The sequence below is a fragment of the Chlorocebus sabaeus genome, chromosome 16 (genome assembly GCF_047675955.1).
Source record: "Chlorocebus sabaeus isolate Y175 chromosome 16, mChlSab1.0.hap1, whole genome shotgun sequence".
Lineage (NCBI taxonomy): Eukaryota > Metazoa > Chordata > Mammalia > Primates > Cercopithecidae > Chlorocebus > Chlorocebus sabaeus.
Genome location: NC_132919.1, coordinates 46,064,097 through 46,087,268, shown reverse-complemented (window position 1 = coordinate 46,087,268; position 23,172 = coordinate 46,064,097). Strand labels below are relative to the sequence as shown.

Below are 23,172 nucleotides of genomic sequence, written 5' to 3'. Positions count from 1 at the left end.
TTATGCTTTTTTATGGCTGCATAGTATTCCACGGTGTATATGTGCCACATTTTCTTTATCCAGTCTATCACTGATGGGCATTTGGGCTGGTTCTAAGTCTTTGCTATTGTGAATAGTGCTGCAATAAACATACACGTGCATATGTCTTTATAGTAGTGTGATTTATAATCATTTGGGTATACACCTAGTAATGGAATTGCTGGGTCAAATGGCATTTGTGGTTCTAGATCCTTAAGGAATTGCCACACTTCTGCAATGGTTGAACTAATTTACACTCCCACCTATAGTGTAAAAGCATTCCTATTTCTCCACATCTTCTCCAGCATCTGTTGTTTCCTGACGTTTGTTTGTTTGTTTTTTGTTTTTGAAACGGTGTCTTGCTTTGTTGCCCAGGCTGGAGTGCAGTGGCACGATCTCGGCTCACTGCAAACTCTGCCTCCCGGGGTTCATGCCATTCTCCTGCCACAGCCACCCAAGTAGCTGGGACTACAGGCGCCTGCCACCACGTCCGGCTAATTATTTTTTTGTATTTTTAGTAGAGATGGGGTTTCACTATGTTAACCAGGATGGCCTCGATCTCCTGACCTTGTGATCTGCCTGCCTTGGCCTCCCAAAGTGCTGGGATTACAGGCATGAGCCACCATGCCTGGCCATTTCCTGACTTTTTAATGATCGCCATTCTAACTGGCGTGAGATGGTATCTCATTGTGGTTTTGATTTGCATTTCTTTAATGACCAGTGATGATGAGCTTGTTTTCTCCTGTTTCTTGGCCACATAAATGTCTTCTTTTGAGAGGTGTGTGTTCATATCCTTCGCCTACTTTTTGATGGGTTTGTTTGTTTTTCTCTTGTACATTTGTTTAAGTTCTTTGTAAGTTCTGGATATTAGCTGTTTGTCTGATGGATAGATTGCAAAAATTTTTTCCCATTCTGTAGGTTGCCTGTTCACTCTGATGATAGTTTCTTTTGCTGTACAGAAGCTCTTTACTGCTTTTGCTCTATCTCACAGGTTTTAGTATGTTGTGTTTCCTTTATCATTTGTTTTAAGAAATTGGTCAATTTCTTAATTTCTTCATTAACTCACTGGTCATTCAGGAACATATTGTTTAATTTCCATGTATTTACATAGTTTCCAAAATTCCTCTTATTACTGATTTTGAGTTTTATTCCACTGTGGTTAGAGAAGGTGCTTGATATTACTTCAGTTTTTTTCATTGTTTGAAGACTTGTTTTGTGACCTAACACATGGCCTATCCTTAAGAATAATTCATGTGCTGAGGAGAAGAATGTGTATTCTGCAGCTGTTAGATGAAATGCTCTGTAAATATCTAGTAGATTCATTTGGTATACAGTGCAGATTAAATCCGATTTTTTTGTTGTTGATTTTTTGTTGGGAAGATCTGTCCATTACTGAAAGTGGGATGTTGAAGTCTCCAACTATTATTGTATTGGGGCCTATCTCTCCCTTTAGCTCTAATAATAGTTGCTTTATTTATTTGGGCACAACTGTTTTGGGTGCATATATATTTAAAATTATTATATCATCTTCATTAATTGACTCATTTTTCATTATACAGTGACTTTCTTTGTCTCTTCCTATAGTTTTTGTCTTATATTCTATTTTGTCTGATATAAATATAGCTACTCCTGCTCCTTATTTGGTTTCTGTTGCCGTGGAATATATTTTTTCCATTTCTTTGTTTTCAGTCTATGTGTGTACTTGTATGTGAAGTGTTTCTTGTAGACAAGAGATCAATGGCCCTTGTTTTTTTAATCCATTCACTGTCTGTTTCTTTTGATTGGAGAGATTAGTCCATTTATATTCAATGTTATTGTTGATAAGTAAGGACTTACTCTTGCCATTTTGTTATTTGTTTTCTGGTTGTTTTGCAGTCCCCTCTTCTTTCTTTCTCTTCTGTCTTCCTTTAGTGAATGCAATTTTCTCTTGTGAAACAATTTAGTTTGCTTTTTATTGTTTGGTTTGTATGGTTTTTGATTTGAGGTTACTATGAACCTTGCAAGTATTATCTTATAATCTATTATTTTAAGTTGATAATAAATGAACACTTTTTGTATAAACAAACACAAAAAAACAAAACCAATAAAAGCTCTATCTTAACTTTGTTCCCCTGCTTTTTAACTTTTTGTTGTTTCTATTTATATCTTATGGTACTGTCTGTGTCTTAAAAAGTTGTTGTAGATAATCATGTTTGATCCATTCATCATTTAGTTTTTCTATTTATAAGAAGAGTAGAGTAGTTTACATATCACAGTTACAGGGCCATAGTATTCTGGGATTTTCTGTGTATCCAGCACAGTGCTGGGTCTCATCCAAGGCCTAATATAACCACTCCCTATTACCAGTGAGTGTTTTACCTTCAGGTGATTACTTATTGCTCTTTAGTGTCTTTCCTTTAGCATTTGTTGTAGCACAAGTCAAGTAAAATGAACTAAATAAGGCACCAAGAACCAATCCTGGAGAAACAGAAATATGTGACCTTTCAGACAGATAATCCAAAATAGATAATCCAAAATAGTAATATTCAGGAAACTCAAAAGAATTCAAGATAACACAGAGAAATAATTCATAATTCTATCACATAAATTTACCAAAGAGATTGAAATAAGTTTAAAAAATTAGCAGAAATTCTGGAGCTGAAAAGTGCAACTGACATACTGAATACAGTATCAAAATATTTTAACAGCAGAATTGATCTAACGAGAAAGAATTAGTAAGCCTGAAGACAACTTGAAAATACACAGAGGAGACAAATGAAAAAAGAGTTTAAAAAAAAAAAAAAAAAAAGAAAAAGAAAAGCATGCCTACATCTAGAAAACAGCCTCAGAAGGGCAAATCTAAGAGTTACTGGCCTTAAAGAGGAGATACAAAAAGAGATGGGGGTATTGAAAGAGATAATAACAAAGAATTTTTCAAACCTAAAGAAAGATATTGATCTCCAAATACAAGAAGGTTATAGAATGGCCAGCAGATTTAATCCAAAGAAGACTACCTCAACTCATTTAATAATCAAACTACCACAGGTCAAGAATAAAGAAAGGATCCTAAAAGCAGCAAGAGAAAAGAAACAAATAACATACAATGGAACTCCAATACTTCTGGCAGCAGACTTTTCAGTGGAAACCTTATAGGCCGAGAGAGAGGCATGACATATTTAAGGTGCAGAAGGAAAAATCTTTTACCCTAGAACTGTATATCCTTCAAACATGAAAGAGAAATAAAGACATTCCCAGATAAAAGCTGAGGAATTTCCCTCTGGGAAATCTTGACGCTTGTAGATGTTTGCTTCTGTCTGGGCATTGAATAGTCATCACTGTTGGCTTGTTTGTACCTGTCCTTCTTGGGAAGGCTTCCCAGATATTCCAAAAGACTTGGATGGAGATGTTCCTTACAGATCTAAGTTGTATCTGCTTTAGGGATCACCCCAAGCCCAATAATACTGTGGTTCTTAAAGACTTGTGTAGGGCTGGGTGCGGTGGCTCATGCCTGTAATCCCAGCACTTTGGGAGGCCAAGGCAGGTGGATAACAAGGTGAAGAGATCGAGACCATCCTGGCCAACATGGTGAAACCCCACCTCTACTAAAAATACAAAAATTAGCTGATGTGGTGGCATGCTTCTGTAGTCTCAGCTACTTAGGAGGCTGAGAAAGGAGAATCACTTGAACCCGGGAGGCAGAAGTTGTAGTGAGCTGAGATTGTGACACTGCACTCCAGCTTGGCAACAGAGCAAGACTCTGTCACAAAAAAAAAAAAAAAAAAAAAAAAAAAAAGACTTGTGAAAGTACCATTTTGATGATCCTGAACAAGATCAAGGAGAATTTTCTGGATTATCAGACAGAAACTCTTGTTCTCTTCCGTTACTTTCTTCCAAACAAATGGAGTCTCTCTGTTCTAAGCCACTGGAAACTGAAGCTGAGTGACACAGTAACCTCAGTGGCCACCACCACTGTGACTGTACCTGGTCATACCTGAAGCCAGCACAGTACTGGGTCTCACCCAAGGCCTGATGTAACCACTCCCTGGCTGTTGCTTATGTTTGCTCAAGGCCCTGAGGCTCTACATTCAGCCAGCAGAGAAGCCTACCAGGTCTGTATTCTTCCCTTCAGGGCAACAAGTTACCCCTGTCCCCTGCTGGGTCCAGAGGTGCCTTCCAAGAGCTAGAGACTAGAGTAAAGAACTTTAAAAGTTTACCTGGTGTTCCACTGTACTACCGCTGAGCTGGCACTCAAACCACAGTCTGCAATGGTTCCCACTTTTGCTTCTCATTTCCAAAGGCAGAGGAGCCCCACCCCATGGCCACTGCCACCACAGGTCCACAAGGAGTACTGCCAGACTACTGCCAACCTTACCTTAAGGCCCAAGAGTTCTGAATCAATTTTTGGTGAATGTTGCCTGACGTGGGATTCATGATTCAGGGCAGTGGGCTCCCCTCTGAGGAGGACACATCCAGAAACGCTGTCCAAGAGTCAACTTCTGGAATCAGGGACTCTAAAGGCCGCTAGGGGCTCTACTCCACTGTGGCTAAGCTGGTACCTGAAGCCAGAAAATCTCAGCCTTACCTAAGACCCTTGACATAGTACCTGTCTATTGCTGCTGGTTAGTCAAGGCCCAAGGGCTCTTCAGTTAGCAGGTGAAAAATCCTGCCAGGACTGGGTCTTTCCCTTCAAGGCAGCAGGTTCCCTTTGACCCCAGGGCATGTCTAGAAATGTCATCAGCAGCTAGGACCTGGAAAGAGGGCCTTGCAACTCTGCCCGGTGCTCTATTCTGCTGTGGTTAAGCTGGTATCCAAGATTGAAGACAAAGTCTTCCCTGCTCGTCCTTTGTCCTTCCTCACGCTGAAGGAAGGGGTCTCTTTTGGAGCTGTGAGCTATGGTCTGGGGTTAGGAAAAGGGTGATGCCAATAACCCCTTAGCTGCCCTGGCTGGTGTCTGGGTAGGTTGCATGTTCTCTCCCCACTGTCTACTGTTTCTGGCTCCAGTTCAGCACCAGGACTCAAATAAAGGTTGCAGTCCTACACTGCCTTTCAAATTTATTAGGACCCTAGGGCACTTTAGCCTACAGTGGTGAGGTTTGCATGGACTCAAGCTCCAATCACTGGGATCTCAGTTTCCTCTCTGGCTAGGGCTGGTTTAAATGCTCCATCTGTGTGCAAGGTGGATGGGAGGTGTCAGCTGAGTTTGGTCTGGTTTTCCTTTCTGCTATCACAGGACAGCACTGAGTTTAATGCTTCACTATTGCTGTGTGCTCCCTCTGCCAGCCACAGAAATTCTCCCTGTACCATGCTGCCACTCTGGGGGGTCATGAGGGGTGGCATAGGTGATTCAAGATTGTATTTTTCTCCCTTTACAGTGCCTGTTTCAGTGATATGAAGTTAATACCAGGACTGTGAGTGTTAACCTGATTTTTATTTCTTATGAAGGTCCTTGTCTTGTGTAGATAGTTTTTAAATTGGTGTCCTTGGGCAGGAGGAGGGGGAACTATCTGTGGAGGCTTCTATTCCACCATCTTGCTCTGCGTTTCCAGACCCATTTATCAATTTCTCCCTTCATCTCCTGCTCTGGCCATACTTGTCTGTTTGCCATTTGCTAACCAACACTCATATTTCTACATTTCTGTGCTTTGCTTTGAGCTTTCTTCCTGGAATGCTCTTCTTTCAATCTGGATTAAGAAATATTTATTCTTCAGTACTAAGCTAAATTTTGTTATTTACTGACACTAGCTAACATTTTAAGAGGTAAACTTGAAAAAATCTCATAGGTCTACACATGTAGTTTTGGGGGGTAAATTTTGATGCTCACTCATTATGCCAGGAGATTACTAGAAGACAATGTCATTGAAAACTATATGGCCTAGGAGAGTTGCACTGGGATTTCTTAGCCATCAAATTTGCTCATGCTTAGTATCTATTTTAAGTAAATGTAAGACAGAGCTTTTTCATTTTTGCTTTATAATATAGACTTTAGGAGCCTCAGATTGTGCATTTAAATTTTAAACAGGTAAATCTTCAATTTTTTTTTTCTGAAAACAATGTAGCTCTTCATTCATGCAAACCACTTCAATGCATTTTCAGTGCTGATAGAAGAAAATCAGGAATTTCTATTATTTTTCCTCAACATATCATCTTAAAAATTGTAGAACATATTGAAAAGTTGAAATAACTATATAGTGGACACCCATACACTTACCATGTAAATGTTACAAATGTTAAAATTTTGTTACATTTTCTTTGTCTCATATTCATCCTTCTATCTTCCCATCTGCCCATGTATTGATCCATCGTACTTTTCAAGCATCTCAAAACAAGTTACAAATATCAGTACACTTTAGGTCCTTTACCTTCTTTTAAAAATAATGTATTTTTAATTAACAAATAATAATTATGTATATTTATGCAGCATAATGTGATGTTTCAATCTATGTATACATTGTAGAAATATTCAGTCAAGCTAATTAATATATCCATCACCTCAACAACTTCTCCATGTCCTGACCAGCACCTCTTATCATTTGTCTTTTTGATGATAACTGTTCTAACAGATGTAAAATAATATTCTGTTGTGGTCTGTATTAGTCTGTTCTCATGCTGCTAATAAAGACCTACCTTACACTGGGTAATTTATAAAGAGAAGAATTTAATTGACTCACAGTTCCACATGGCTGAGGAGGCCTAACGATCATGGTAGAAGAACAAGGGATGTCTTACATGGCGACAGGCCAGAAAGAGCTTGTGCAGGGGTACTGCGCTTTATAAAGCCATCAAATCTCATGAGACTTATTCACTATCACAAGAACAGCATGGGAACGACCTGCCCCCATGATTCAGTTACCTCACATTGGGTCCCGCCCATAAGGTGGGAATTGTGGGAACTACAATTCAAGATGAGAGCTGGGTGGGGACACAGCCAAACCATATTACGGTCTTAATATGCATTTTTCTGATGATTGGAGATGTTGAATATCTCTTGGTCATTCATATCTCTTCTGTTGAGAAATGTCTTTTCAGACCATTTTCCCAGTATTAAACTTGGTTATTTGTTTTCTTTCTTTTGAGTTGTGTGAGTTTCTTATATATTTGTGATGTTAATCCCCTATCAGATACATGGTTTGAAAATATTTTCTTCCAACCGGTGGTCTGTCTCTTCACCCTATTTGTTTCATTTACTATGCAGACATTTTTGGTTTGATACAATCCCATATGTTTATTTTTGCTTCTGTTGCCTGTGCTTTTAGAGTTCTATGCAATAAATCACATGGTAGGCAACAAAAGACTTTCCTTTCTTAATACAAAATGTTAAGACTTCAATCTGAAAGCTTGGCAATGTAAGCACATACATTTCTTTTCAGTATTCAAGCATGTAATATCTACACTATAATCTTAAAGTGCACATGGTTTGTTTCCTGTCAAAAGCATGGTTAAACTAACATTTGAGGGAACTCACCTATTTCTCTGATTTCTCTGGTTTCTCACAAAATTCTCCTGTCAGGTCACATCATCAGAAAGCAAAGCATTTTTAATATTGCTAGCTTAGGTATCATAGAAATTATACAAAAAAAGTGATTTGATATGCCATTATTATTTATATGAGGTCAATAGAAAAAAATTTATGGGTAACCTGTGTTTTTCAGCTTTTGTATAACAATTAAAGACAGTTTCTTTGACATGACTTATTACCCTTAACCTAAGAGTCAAGAGATGCTGTCTGGCTTGAATGAATAAGTAACCGATGCTTGGAGAGAGAACTTTTAGAGTTGTAGAGTTGCCCAGTGGAGGAGTGAGAGCAGTGACACAGAAGTGGAGGAAAAGAAGGTGGGGGTGAAGTATGTAAGTTGATAAATACGTATTAGAATGTTATTTAGCACTTTGAAATGAACAACCAGAAGCAATCAATATGAAAAGTAATTAAAACATATAGGAATTTCCTGGGAGCTAGACAGGACAGGAGAGGTTTGTGGCAGGAAACTTGATTTTTACTACAAGTCTTCTTTTAATAATAGTAGTAATCGTCATTTTCATCATCATCATAACACTCATAGTGCTTATTATGTGCCAAGCACTATTCTAAGCTCTTCATATTTGTATTACATTTTTTCTTAAATTTTGCATTACATTCATTTAATTTCTATTTAATCTTTTTTTTTTTTTTTGAGATGGAGTCTCGCTCTGTCACCCAGGCTGGAATACAGTGGTGCAATCTCGGATCACTGCAACCTCTGCCTCCCGGGTTCAAATGATTCTCCTGTCTCAGCCTCCTGAGTAGCTGGGACTGTAGGCGCACGCCACCACACCCAGCTAACTTTTTTTTGTATTTTTAGTACAGATGGGGTTTCACCATGTTGGTCAGGCTGGTCTCAAGTTCCTAACCTGATGATTCACCCACCTTGGCCTCCCAAAGTGCTGAGATTACAGGTGTGAGCCACTACGCCCGGCCTAATTTCCATTCAATCTTTATAGAGGCTCTATGTGATAGATGTTGTTACCACCATATAACAGATGTGAAAACTAAGTCTCAGAGCAAGTTTGGAGCCTTTGAACTCAAGAAGTGTATTCTGAAGTTCATGCTCTTCACTGTCACATCTTGATAATTCCTTGCTAAAGGAAAAATGTTTCCATGAGGTAATTTAATTTTAGTCTTTAGTGCCAGCAAAACTTTCTTCTAAAGGTTTTATAAGCTTTCTTTTATCAGACAGGGAAACATTTTTTTCCTTCATTTCAACCTTGGTGAATCTGACAATTATGTGTCTTGGGGTTTTTCTTCTCAAGGAGTATCTTTGTGGTGTTCTCTGTATTTCCTGAATTTGAATGTTGGCCTGCCTTGCTAGGTTGGGGAAATTCTCCTGGATAATATCCTGAAGTGTTTTCCAGCTTGGTTCCATTCTCCCTGTCACTTTCAGGTACACCAATCAAATGTAGATTTAGTCTTTTCACATAGTCTCATATTTCTTGGAGGCTTTGTTCATTTCCTTTTACTCTTTTTTCTCTAAACTTCTCTTCTCTTTATTTCATTAATTTGATCTTCAATCACTGATACCCTTTCTTCCACTTGACTGAATCAGCTATTGAAGCTTGTACATGCATCATGTAGTTCTCGTGCCATGGTTTTCAGCTCTATCGTGTCATTTAAGATCTTGTCTATGCTGTTTATTCTGGTTAGCCATTTGTCTAATCTTTTTTCAAGGTTTTTATCTTCCTTGCAATGGGTTTGAACATCCTCCTTTAGCTCAGAGAAGTTTGTTATTACCGACCTTTTGAAGCTGACGTCAAAGTCATTCTCCGTTCAGCTTTGTTCCATTGCTGGCGAGGAGCTGCCATCCTTTGGAGGAGAAGAAGCGCTCTGGTTTTTAGAATTTTCAGCTTTTCTGCTTTGGTTTCTCCCCATCTTTGTGGTTTTATCTACCTTTGGTCTTTGATGCTGGTGACCTACGCATGGGGTTTTGTTGTGGATGTCCTTTTTGTTGATGTTGATGCTATTCCTTTCTGTTTGTTAGTTTTCCTTTTAAGAGTCAGGTCCCTCAGCTGCAGGTGTGTTGGAGTTTGCTGGAGTTCCAGTCCAGACCCTGTTTGCCTGGGTATCACCAGCAGAGGCTGCAGAACAGCAAATATTGCAGAATAGTAAATATTGCTGCCTGATCCTTCCTCTGGAAGCTTCATCCCAGAGGGGCACCTGCCTGTATGAGGTGTCAGTCAGCCCCTACTGGGAGGCGTCTCCTAGTTAGGCTACACAGGGGTCAGGGAGCCACTTGAGGAGGCAGTCTGTCTGTTCTCAGAGCCTAAACACCATACTGGGAGAACCACTGCTCTCTTCAGAGCTGTTGGACAGGGATGTTTCAGTCTACAAAAGTTTCTGCTGCCTTTTGTTCAGCTATGCCCTGCCCCCAGAGGTGGGGTCTACAGAGGCAGCAGGCCTTGCAGAGCTTCAGTGGTCTCCACCCAGTTCAAGCTTCCCTGGTCACTTTGTTTACCTACTGAAGCCTCAGCAATGGTGGATGCCCATCCCCCTGCCATGCTGCTGCCTCATAGGTTGATCTCAGACTGCTGCACTAGCAGTGAGCAAGGCTCCATGGGTGTGGGACCCACTGAGCCAAGCGTAGGATATAATCTCCTGGTGTGCCATTTGCTAAGACAGTTGGAAAAGCACAGTATTTAGGCAGTGTCTCGATTTTCCAGGTACAGTCTGTCACGGCTTCCCTTGGCTAGGAAAGGGAAATCCCCAGACCCCTTGCACTTCCTGGGTGAGGTGACACCTTGTCCTGCTTTGGTTCTCCCTCTGTGGGCTGTACCCATTGTCCAGCCAGTCCCAATGAGATGAACCATGTACCTCAGTTGGAAATGCAGAAATCACCATCTTCTGCATCAGTCATGCTGGGAGCTGCAGACCGGAGCTGTTCCTATTCGGCCATCTTGGAATGGCACCGCAACATGAAACTCTTTACTCAGGGTCCATTAAAATTGATACATCATTTGCTTTTCACTAATGAGAAGTTTGAAAAACCAGTGGATTATGGGTGTAAAACTGATGTTGTCAAGTCAGTCTCTGTCTTTCTAAAGGTGTGAAGAGAAAATCATGGGGCTTACTTGCTGATTAATGCTTCTTAATAATATTAGAGTACCCACACCACATTCTGATCCCATTATTTTGGAACATTCATCCTTCTCAAATACATTTATTCTTCAACATCCTAATGCACTGCTCTGCCCCCTAAGCATTATCATGATGTGACTTTGGTTGCATAGCACTAGACCCCTGAGCAGTACTGCCAAGGAAAGAGTACCTGGGAGCTCCAAATTGGACCTGACAGTGATCAACTGATCATCTCTGGTATGAAGTAATTCAATTTCAAAAGAAATAACTGTGGCCAGATGCAGTTGATCACACCTGTAATCCCAGCAATTTGGGAGGCCAAGGATGGCAGATCACTTGAGCCCAGGAGTTCAAGACCAGCCTGGGCAACGTGGCGAGACCTCATCTCTACAAAAAAACACAAAAGTTATCCAGGAGTGGTGGTATATGCCTGTAGGCCAGCTATGTGGAAGGCTGAGGTGGGAGGATCACTTAAGCCTGAGAGGTCAAGGCTGCAGTGAGCCACGATCATGCCACTGTATTCCACCCCAGGTGACACAGTAAAACCCTGTCTCAAAAATTTAAAAAATAAATCATTTTATTATAAAAGGTTTTACAAATTATTCTTAAGGAGTATATTTTGCCTTAAAGTATGGTGTATCTTCTCTCTCCCCGCACCCCATCTCCCAGGATTGATGAATATTTTAGTCTCTGGACAAAGGCTATGAAAATGATTGTATTCAAGCCAAGAAAACCAAAAGCTGCTGTACATATAGTTGCAGCTACGAGTTATTGCAAAACAATCAAAAGAGAATTCTCCTGTTCTTGCTGCTGTACCAGCTCCCAGTGGAGCTGTAACGGGAGATGTGAGCAACTATGCCCAATGTCATAGGGTGTTTGTACCACAGCTAGGAATATCATGCAGCTGTCTCTAGCGTATTAAAAGGAGAAAACCTCAGAACTGAAAATGTAAAAGAAAAAATTTAAGCTGAGATTATTGTTAAAGCAATTGGTTACTTTAAGAAAGCAATGCTGGTTAGTAAATTAACCAATTGAACATAATTTAGGCTATACAATTAAATGGCCATGACTAAGCTATAGAAAAGTTTAGTTTTGGCTTGTGTGTTATAAGGTAAGGGGAATAAAAGGAACTGACTTTAGCTAAATTTCTACTCCAAGTTTCTCTTTTGTAATTTATTTCCTTTTAACTCAAACACAACACTTTTGTAAAATATATCTTGATTATTCCCACTTTATAATTTAAGAGACTGACAAAGAGAAGTGAAATAACTAAGTATGTTCAGAAAGGGAGTGGTAGAACCCAGATTCTATTGGAAGTGTCATTCTGAAGCCAAACGTCTTCCATCTATAATAAGCATATGAGTAGGACTAGTTTAGCCCTAAAAAGATTATATATAAATCTTATATAATTGGCTTGCCCAGAGTAGCAATTACAAAAATAAAATACTATAAAACAACCTGGTGAACATGATGTACACGTGAGATTGAAAACATTTCTATTAACTTTATAAACTTAACCAGGGAAGAAGAGAGGTAAGAAATGAAAATAAATTGCTGATTCAGCACATTCAGCAATAATCATTAGGTCAGCTTGCTCTGATTCACTTTCTCATAGTTATTTGCTGCCAATTTTGCAGACCTTGTCACAAGATTATAGCTCCCCTTAACTCCTCTGTAGACAACAACATTATGAAATGTTATGCCTTCCATCTGAGATATTATTTCAGGTCCTGTATACTAGCAAAACTACTGATGTCAGCTGGTCTGAAGTATCCAATAAGGAGCTGACTCACTAAAGAATGAAGTTTCCACATCCTGATGATTTAATCCCTTTTGCCCTGACCAATCAATGATCCCGATTTTCCAGCTCCTCATCCACAATCCTCTTAAAAATGTCAGCTCTGAACTCCTCAGGGCTAAGGATTTGAAGGCCTCTTCCTGTCTCTTTGCTTGCTACCCTGAGATCATTAATTTTTTTCTCTGCTGCAAACCCTACTGTCTCAGTGTATTGGTATTTCACTGTGCAGCAGGCATATAAATTTTTTGGTTCTATAACAAGATGCTGATCGAAGTAGCGATTATCTTGGTTTAAGCATTTGGTTTACCAACTCCAACATTGGAGAAAATGGCTATCATGTATTAACCTATGTTTTGCAGATGAAGGGCAAAGAGGCATTAGCTTTGTGGGTTCCTATAGAATAAGAAATGTAGATTTTATTCTAAAGTCAAAGGAATTTCAGAGCCTTGGAAATTAATCAATCAATGAATTTAAGTTTATTAAGTGTTGAAATATGGAATAAATAATATTTGAGTTATATTTAAAAGAATAAAAAAGGCTCAATTTGGCTATAGTGTAGAGAAGATATAGGGTGTGGCAAGAATGGAAGCAGAGTGATGAGTTAGGTGGTTATTGCCGTAGACCATCAAGTGGTAATGGGGTAGATTATGGTAGAACGACTAAAACTGGAGAGAAATATATATTTTTGGTATACATCGTGGACATGTAGAATGAAAAAATGTATTAATGAATAATGGGGTGATGGAATGATAGAAAAAGGAAAGAGTTAGAGATTAACTTTTATATTTTTGTTCTGTAATTCAGTGAGATGGAAAACTTGGGATTGGAACAAATTTGGGGATATGAACTGGGACTTTAATTTTGGATACAGTGAATACACTATTGATTCCCAAGTGACATATGAAAAAGAACTTGAGTGAGTTAAACAAAAGTAAAGGACAATAAAATTTCATTGTCTCATATGTGTACAAACATGTCCAAGCCAGTGCCAGACAATTCATGAATTAAAGTTTCCACTGAAATGTCTATGAGCAATTTTGTGCTTTAAGTTAAATATGATGCTCTGATTAACTTTGCAAGCATCAGAAAGTGGTTACTCCTTGGAAAACTTCATGTTTCACCTTATAGTTAAGAAGAAAGCATTTTTATTAAAGTCGATTTTTAAATTTTTCATTCATTTATTTTTACTTCACCCCATGGGATATACAAAGTGGATTTTTAAAAACATAAACAATTTTATTTGCTCATAAAGGAAAAAATAATTCAGGAATTTCTCAATGCATGGGATATAAATTGCATCTACTATGGAACTAATTTTTCTCCACCTGTATAAAACATTATTTATTGCTGTGGCTTAAATGTGTTTGTTGAGTGAATGGACATTTGCATATCATGTCTTTCCAATTAGGCTGTAAGTTTTTGACAATAGAAACAACTCATGTCTTATGCTTCTTGAAATCCATGGCATAATAAAAATAATTGAGATTTGGGATTACAGAATATATGGATGTGAATTACAGTGCCACTGCTTATCTTTTGTTTGAATTTGAGCAAGGTAACCTTGATACGTTTATATTTTTTTCACCTGTAAACCATAATAATAACACCTATTTTCATTCTGTTGCCATGAGGATTAAGTCACGTCTAGAAAAAGCCTAACAGTTATTGGCATATATTGGAGTCTCCAGTAAATGTTAATTTCCCTTCCCTAGGCATGGTTTTATGGAAAGACTCAATAAATATTTGTCAAATAAATGAATGACATTATCTTTGGAATATCATTTACCATTAATTCCTAATGAATTCTGCATTTTGGGTCAAAAGGACACTATCAACCCATTCCTATTTGGTGTTAACAGCCATAGAGTGTCACAGATCACAAAACCATACTTAATGTTTGTTGCTATTCTCAATCAGTATGGCTGAACCCACGTGTACAGAACAAAATTGACTCAGATTAATTTTAATAACTGAAATGTGAACATTAGCATTCTTGGAAATGGGAATAAAATTCTTTCCATCACAAGTTAAATTACTACTGCGTTCATAAAATTTAAAACAGCTGACTCTGAATTTCCACCAGCATCTTTTAAAATCATGTTTCTATCTTCCCATTATTCATTTAATAAATGCTTAGACAGACTTTCATGTAAGCATGTACTTAGAAGAATGAAGTACAATTAGAAGTCAGCTGAGAGAAAAGCTTTTCTTATAGTACTATCTACACTAATAATACTTGAATTTGAAGTGAGAAATCAGAGGAGCTCAACGTCTTGTTTGCCTTAAATACTGTCTTTGATACTATTTTGTATAAGTATTCTCCCCTTGGAGTACTAATTTATAGGAACCTTTGTCACTAAGTACTATATCATAATGCTCATCTTATTTAAACTCTAGACACTGAGCAAGAATTTGAGAATTTTCTGCAAATAAATACATAGATTTCAAAAATTTACAACTGTTGTTGAGGATTTCAAGATCTTTCTCAGTAATTGATAAAATAAAGTATTTTAAAAATAGAAGTTATAACTAATCGGCCAATTCGATCTCTTTGATATCTATAGAATGCTCTATTTAACAGAGAAAATAATAAAATACATTATTTTCAATTACTAGCCAAATCCTGACCAAGACAGGCCACATTCAAGGCCATAAAGCCCATCTCAATAATTACAAAAAACAGAAATAATGTATACTATGTTCTTTGATCATAATATAATTAAAATAAAAATGAATAATAGAAAATTATCTGCAAAAAGTCCCAGATATTTGAAAATTTAAACAACTTCCTTTTAAATAGGCCATAGGACAACACACACACACACACACACACACACACAGACACAGACACACACGAAAATTTAGATAATATTTTGAACTGATTAAAAATGATAACAATATATAAAAACTTGTGGGATCCAGCTAAAATAGTGTTTAGAGAACTGTTATATAGCATCAAATGCTTATATTAGACAAGAAAAATGGTCTTGAATTAGTGATTGAACTAGGCTTCCAATTTAAGAAACTAGAAAAAAGAAAGTCAAATTAAGCAAAATGAAACAAATGGTAATAATAATAAATAACATAATTCAACAAGATAGAAACCAGAAAAAGAAAATCAATAGAATCAAATGTTGCTTCTTTGAAAAATATCAACATAACTGATAGAACTTCAGGCAGATTGATGAGGAACAGAAGACAGGTACAATTTAACTATATAAAAGATAAAATAATGGCCATAACTGCAGACTCTACAGACATTAAAATAATAAAGATTTATTATAAACAACTTTATGCCAATAAATCAGCAACTTTGAGCAACTGTAGGAATTCTGTAAAAGACAAAAAATATCAAAATGCATTAAAGAAGATTTAGATAACTGGAAGGGGCACATCTATTTGAGAAATTGATTTTGTAGTTAAAAACTTTTCTACCAAGATAATCCCAGACACAGGTGGCTTTACTGGTGAATATTAGCAAGTATTTTAGGAAGAAGGAGTCCCAGTTTTGCATGAAATCTTCCAGAGTATAACAGAGGAACAAACTGTAACTAACTCATTTTGTGAGTCCAGACCAGGCAAATAATTTACAACAAAAATCACCTCTACAGAGCCCTCTTGATGGTAAGTGCAAACATCCTCCACAGAATGTTAGCAGTTCAAACTTAGCAATATATATTACATTAAAAAAGAATCACCATGACCATGTGAAGTTTATCTTGGGAATGCAAGACTAATTTAGTGTCTTAAAATCAATCAATATAATTCACAATATTAACAGACTAAAGAAGAAACAATACATGATCATCTCAATAGTTACAGAAAAACATTTGATAAAAGTTGATATACATTCATGACAAAAATTCTCAGTAAACTAGAAGTAGGAAAAAGTTATTCAACCTAATAAAGGGCATCTAGGCCCTATACAGTGCAATAAGGCAATTAAAAAAAATACCCGAGGTAAGAATGTGCAGTATTGGCACAAAAATACATAGATGAATGGACATGGATAGAAAATCCGTTAATGGACCCAAACAAATACGGCAAGTTGATTTTCAGAAAAAACACTAAGGCAATTGAATGTGGAAAGGATGACAGTTCAATAAATTATGCAAGCTAAAATTTTAAAACATCAGGTTTAGACAAAGATATCTTAAGTAGGAAACAAAAAGTATAAACATAAATACTCAAATTTTTATCATCAAAATTCAAATTATTTGAATAACATTAGATTTCTGTGTTAAACCTCACAAAAATAAATTTCTGACAAAAACAATTTTTTTCTATTTAGCCACTTAAAATTTTCTAAAATTTGGTTGCTTTTGTAAGGTACATTGTGGCTTCTATTATCTGTCCCTGTTCCTATTTTCTACAGTAAGCTCTATTCTATTGAGTTATCTACTGTATCCCCAGTTCCAGGGTGAATATTAATTAGCTGGATCCAAAGAGTACAATTAAAATACGAAACCATTTCTATTTGTTAAATTGAAAAAGGTCAAAATTGTTGACAGCATTTATTGTTCTCAGGGTTATAGAGAAATTGGCAATCATACATTTCCAATGGGTATATATGTTGATACATTTAAATTTATCTTGTTCTTAAAAATATACAAAACAAATTGGTTTTAAGAAAACAATATATGAGCATGTCACCAAATGTAAAGTTACATACTTTAAATTCCAAAATTCATCTTCTAAACATTTATCTTAAGGTGGGGCAAAAATTTACCTTAAGGAAGGGCAAAAATATTTATCACAGTATTGATTAAAATAGCAAAAATGTAATAGGATCTTAAATAATAGGATGTAAAACTAATTTCATTTACTAAGCAAAAGCATACTATAACAACATAGGAATTCTAAAACTAATAAGAATAACATTTATGTAGCACTTAACAAGTGCAAGTCACTCTAGCCATTGAAATAATTGTGTAGCTCTGTACTTATTGATATAGAAATAAATAAGTCAATTTTATATAAAAAAAGCTTACACAACTATGCATCATATTTCATTTTTTCTAAATAGGTAAGCAATCTATAGTGTGTATATTCATAGACTAAATTCTGGAAGGTTACACATCAATTGATGTTAGAGTGACCGCATTGGGATTCTTCTGGAACAGTCTATTTTTCCCAAAGTAATTATTACCACCGCTTTTATTCTGAAAAGGTCCCAGTTTGGACAACAAATTGTACAGACATGATAGTCATGTGCGATCGTTTTAACTTTCTTAATTATTTACATCAATATTCAATTATATCTTAATGCGCGTATATAACTCGGGCAAAGAAGAAACAATCATACAGCTATTTCAACGTGGAAGAACCAAAAAGTATGTTCCAGACAGTATGTGCTTTACAGCAGACAGACATAGAAGATATACAGTTAATTACAATGCTAATGAAAATGATCCAAATTTTGGTATTTTCTCTCCACTATTTTATAGTCATTTCCTTGTTGAGAAGAATTTCAGGGAGGAGGAAGATGAATTACCATCTTTTTCTCAGTTTTACCAATCTGACCCTGTGATGAAACAACTGTAAACTTATTTCTAAAAAAGGTTTCTAAACAGGAAATATTTTCAATGGGAGGCGGAAAAGAATCAGTTCACATTAATAGAAAGTAAAATGCTAAAAATCTCTGAAAGTTGAAGAAGATTTGCAAAGAGGAGTTAAATATTTCATTAAGTAATGAATGTTCCAAGCAGAAGGAAGAGACTGGAGGGGTACAAGAGACAGTAGTCTTCAACAGGGATTCTTGGTTAGAGGGCCTCTTGAGAGAATCTCCCTGTATTGGTGATAACACGTGCCTTTCTTTAAATATGTGAGTTTGTCATGAAAGAGAGATTTGTAGAAAATCGGAACAAAAATTGCTTAATGGAATGATGGGAACGGCAGGTCTTGAGGCTCCAAAGTGGTGTAGAAAGCCTACATTAATTAAGATCTAACTGGAGAGTTAACATCAGCCTCTTGATGCAGTGGAGAGGGTTGGGGTGGAGAGAGAAATTGTCTTTACTGCTTTCAATAGATGTTTGCATCAGCATAACTCAGAAGATTTCTGACCTTAAGAAGAAAGTCATGATGAAGTTAAGCCAAGCCCTTAGGGAATACCAGTTATATTTAGCAGGAACTGGCATTGTTGAATTTTAAATTATCGAATGTACCAGGATGTGCTCAGATCTGAACCACAAATGTCAGCTTGGGTGAATTTATAATATCCTGAGTCAGACTAGCTAAACCCATTCTATGATTTGTGCAAAGTCTAAGGCTCTCCCTATGAAGTCTGTAAATTCCCAGTGGGATTCTTTTCTTAAGTTCACCTTGATCCGAGTTTCTGCCGCTGTTCACCATCTTACACATATGCCCTTTTCTCATGGAGGTCTACATGTAGAATTCTGTCCTTTTGTTTATTATACATATGAATGCACATACATACAACTCACACACCACTTATAAAAGGCATGTGTGGATGTAGGATATTTGACTGAAAGTAAGGAAAGTTATACCACCACACAAACAGACTTGCAATGTTGTAGCCATTTCTACAGACCTTGATCCTAGTTCTTGCCATCTGCTTAGCCTATCTCTCTCTCTTTTTCTCTCTGTTTCTCCTCATCTTTCCTCCTAGGCCCCTTTCTTTGCACACATAAAAACAAATATTTCGGTAGTTTTATACACAGTGTTAGCTTTTTCTATTCCTTTCCCATAGGCTTAGTGTGGGACTCCTTTTGTGAATCTAAGCCTTAAAATTAGTCTGGTCTAATTAAATTCTTAGACAATGTGTATTATTTCTCAATTACCCATCTAGATAAAGTGGAGATTTTATTTTACAGTTTAATTGTATTTCTCAATCTCATCACCAATTCACAGGTCTTTTTCATTTCTTATGGTGGGCAATTAAATAATTCATGCTCTATTTTATTAAATAGCCTATTATAATACAGAATTATTGAAGAGAGATGAGCATTTTTATTTTATCTGTAGCAGTTATTCAAGTTTGAAGTAACTCTAAGCTTTTTGATTATATTTAAGAATTCAAAGCAATATTGTTCATCTAGGAGTATTGAGACACATTTTAGGCATTGGAGAAAGTTTGGGTAGATAACATGTTGAATTCCAGAATACTGACTAGGTTTTTTAGAATATCATGTTTGTCTTTTTATTGATATATTAGTTGGATTTATAGAAAGTGGAAATAAGTTAAAAAAATTTAAATCAAACTACATATTCTAATGAGAAGTGAACAAATAAGCTGAATCAATAGTATAAAAGGTTGAAAAACGTCATATTGAAGTTGTATTTTGTTTTTGTCACATTTACTTATCGGAACAATAAATACACTGGTTTGGAAACAATGAATGCATACAAATCTGTATTATGAGAACAAAAGTTAGAAACAATGATGCAAGCCACAGAATAAATTTACCACAGTATTAGTTCTTTTATCCTATATCATCTGTCACAGATATTCTTGCATAGGGAGTCCTCTTCATATGCAGTGGTTCCAGCCTTAGTACATCCTTTCGTCTTGACAGCACTGTCAAATATCTCCTTGACTGCCTTTTTCACTGTTAACAGTGATCTTTTCACCTCTTTCAATGGTTCTTCATCTGAATGCTTTCTTATGACATTAACTGAAGTTTCCCTAGATGGGAATTTATTTGAGTAAAACAGCAGCAACCATAAATCTGCAAAATAAAACAAGAACTCAGAGAGCACATAGCCTCAGAAGATGTAAGTGATACAGAAGAACTGGGAGACAGTGTTTCCCACAGTGGTCTCATGTCCTTACCCAGAATGGTGTTGTCTGGGTCTCCTTCACCGCCAGTGGAACCCTGCAACTGGTCCATGACTTTGGTGTACATTTTTATCTGACATCAGTGTATATGTATTTTAACTTATTTAAGATGTCATCTTTTAAAAAACAATTATTGCATGTACATTATTATTATTTATTATTTTTTACGAATTGGAAGGTGGGTGTAGTTCGTTTAATTCTTTCCACTGGTCTCAGAGGTAGGACTGCTATGTTTAAAACAAATTCTTTGACTTCTCTTCAATAGTTTCATTTCTCAGACTTTAATAATTACCTGCTCTTATCTTTCTCCAACTTTTGTCACAAGTAGATATTCCAAATAGTGTCTCTAATTAAGCGGGCAAAGGCAGAAGTTAATGCTATATATGTGTATCCATGTAATTTCATGCCAGTGTGCCTTACAAACTTCCTGTTTTGCTAACTCACAACTGGCAGACCGTTAGTTTCCATGTGTTATGAATGCAGAACGGTGTGATTTTGGCATGTGGTACATTTTTCCTTCTTTTATCTGTCAGTATTTTAGTCAGCTCACTCGTTTGCGCAACGATGCAGTGCGGCACATCATATATTCGCATGATCTAGGTTCACTCGGTGTTGTAAGTTGGTGTCTCAGGAGCAGACTCTGAGATGCACGTTAATGAGCAGGATGCTTATTAGGGAGAGCTCTGGGAATTTAACAGTGAGGATGGAAAGGGAGCAGGATTGGGCAGAGGCAGCTGTGATGCTGTCCTAGTAAAGGGCTCAGCTCCCCATCAGAGGGTGTTCTGGAGACTGGGATCGCTGTTCAAAGTTGTCCTGAGTTGAAGCAAGAGAGTCAGGACTCTCTTACACCCATATAAGGGGTAAATTACATTAACAGATTTTTCTAAAGTTAACCTTTGGATATGGGATATGTGCCTTTCCTAGAAGGAAGCTGACCTAGGACCAGACCGTTTTCTTCAGCTGAAGCAATCTTCAAAGATGGATGGCAGCTGAGGTTCATCTTCTGGTGGCACTCTCAACAGCTGGAAGAAAAATTTCCTCATTCCTGCAGATCTGTGTGGTCCATCACAGCACCTACCACATACTTTAAACATCATTCAGTTTACCAGGTTTCTCTGAATCAATGGAATATTAACTTTAAAACAATACTTTTTTTTCCAAAAATATCTTACATAAAATCCGTAAATATACATACAATATAAAAGAGATAAAACCATCTTATTTACCAGAGTACCAAATATATGATTCCACAGATATCTCCACAGATACTCACATACTTAGGGCTTCTTGGAACACATCTGAAAACCTGCTGGATGGAAAGTTGTAGAAATTGGCTGATCATCAGTATCAACCGAAGAGCAATAGCAACAACAAACAAGAACACACACACACACATTTTTTGGGTCCATACCAGGAGATTCCACTTCAAAAGGTCTGAGTTTGAGCATCAGGATATAAATATCCATACATATTTATATGCACATACACAAATGCACAGACACACACACATGTGCATGTATGTGTGTGTGTCTCATGTGATTCTACATTTGTGCTGTTGGATAATCACTTTCAAATGCCAATTTGTTTTAAATTATGAGGAAAAAAGGCAAATATGAGTTCCTATTTATTGCCTAAAAATAAAAATGTTTTTAAAAGATCATGGCATACAGATTGGGAGGTAGTCAGGGTTAGGAGCCCTGATATGCTACAATTGTCTTCTGTTCTTAATCTTCTGCTTCTTTTATTAGTTACATGTCATTAATTTTATGCATTTGACTTATTACTCAGAATAACTTGGTGACTCTTTTCCTTGGAGTCGACTTTATTGGCTCATCTGGTTGGTGCTGGGGGGAAAAGTTCTGTGATGAACTTTGACCTCCATCTTCACATTGACTTTCTTGGTGTGTGCATCTTCAAATATAATTGACAGTGCCACAGTCCTCTTCAAAATGACACTATCCACCAGAAGGTTATGAACGATCCTGCCACTGTATGTAGTAATTAGCACTTGGGATTATTTATTTATTAAATATTTATTGATTAAATGCTGCAGGCTAAGCACTATTCTGGGTGTTTGTGATATTTCAATAAACAAAACAAGACATTCTAGCAGACTGACAATGAACAATAGACATAATAAACAAGTACATTTTGTTGAATGTTAGAATGTAAGTGCTATAGAATAATGAAAAAGTAGAGTAGAATCGAGAGGGATCAGAAATGTTACAGAAGGAGGAATGGAGGTTCTAATTTTAGATAGAGGGGAACAATAGACCCTGTAGGCTACGAGAGAATGGCAGGGGGATGAGTGAGTTAATAAAATTACCTATCAGGTACAATGCTCACTACCTGGGTAACGGGATCTGTGCTCCAAACTCAGCATCATGCAATAATCCCATGTAAAAAAATCTGCACATGTACTCCCTGTATCTAAAATAAAAACTGAAATTTAAAAATTTTTAAAATGCCATAAAGACGAAATTTAAGTGAATGAAAGAATAAGTAAATAAACGGGGTTCAGATAGGTTGTATTTAGAAGGTGACATTTGAACAGATCTGAAAAGGGATGACAGATTTCTCCCAGATAACCACAACTCAGTCTTCTGGTTATCTGAAAGAAATCTGTTCTTGCTAGTGCTGGGTTTCTCAGTGATGACACTATGACATTTGGGGCTGAATAATGCTCTTTTGGGAGGGGTATGGTGGGGAACTGCACTATGCTTTGTAGAACATTCAGCAGCATCCTTGACTTGTATCCACTTGACACCAATAATATTCTTCCCTTCCAGTTGTTCTCCCAAAAATGACCCCAAACATTGCCGCAGTGGGCCAAAATCATCCCAATTGAGAAACACTGGTATAAATGACATCAATAATTCTGTATTTTTTCCATTTGCATCCTGTCTCAGCACTACCTATTATGCAGTCCAACATCCTGCTGAATTGTAAATTGCTACTTTTGTCAAACATAAAGTC

The 23,172-nt window shown here is 36.9% G+C and overlaps 1 long non-coding RNA gene across 1 annotated transcript in view; it reads right to left on the bottom strand.

Moving 5' to 3' along the window:
* Window positions 1-16,669: 16,669 nt before the first annotated feature.
* LOC140708656 (uncharacterized) overlaps window positions 16,670-23,172 on the bottom strand; it is a 482,235-nt gene continuing 475,732 nt past the window's right edge. Inside the window, exon 3 of the long non-coding RNA XR_012088814.1 lies at window positions 16,670-20,086. This is a non-coding gene — a long non-coding RNA (uncharacterized lncRNA). The remainder of the gene's footprint in view (window positions 20,087-23,172) is intronic.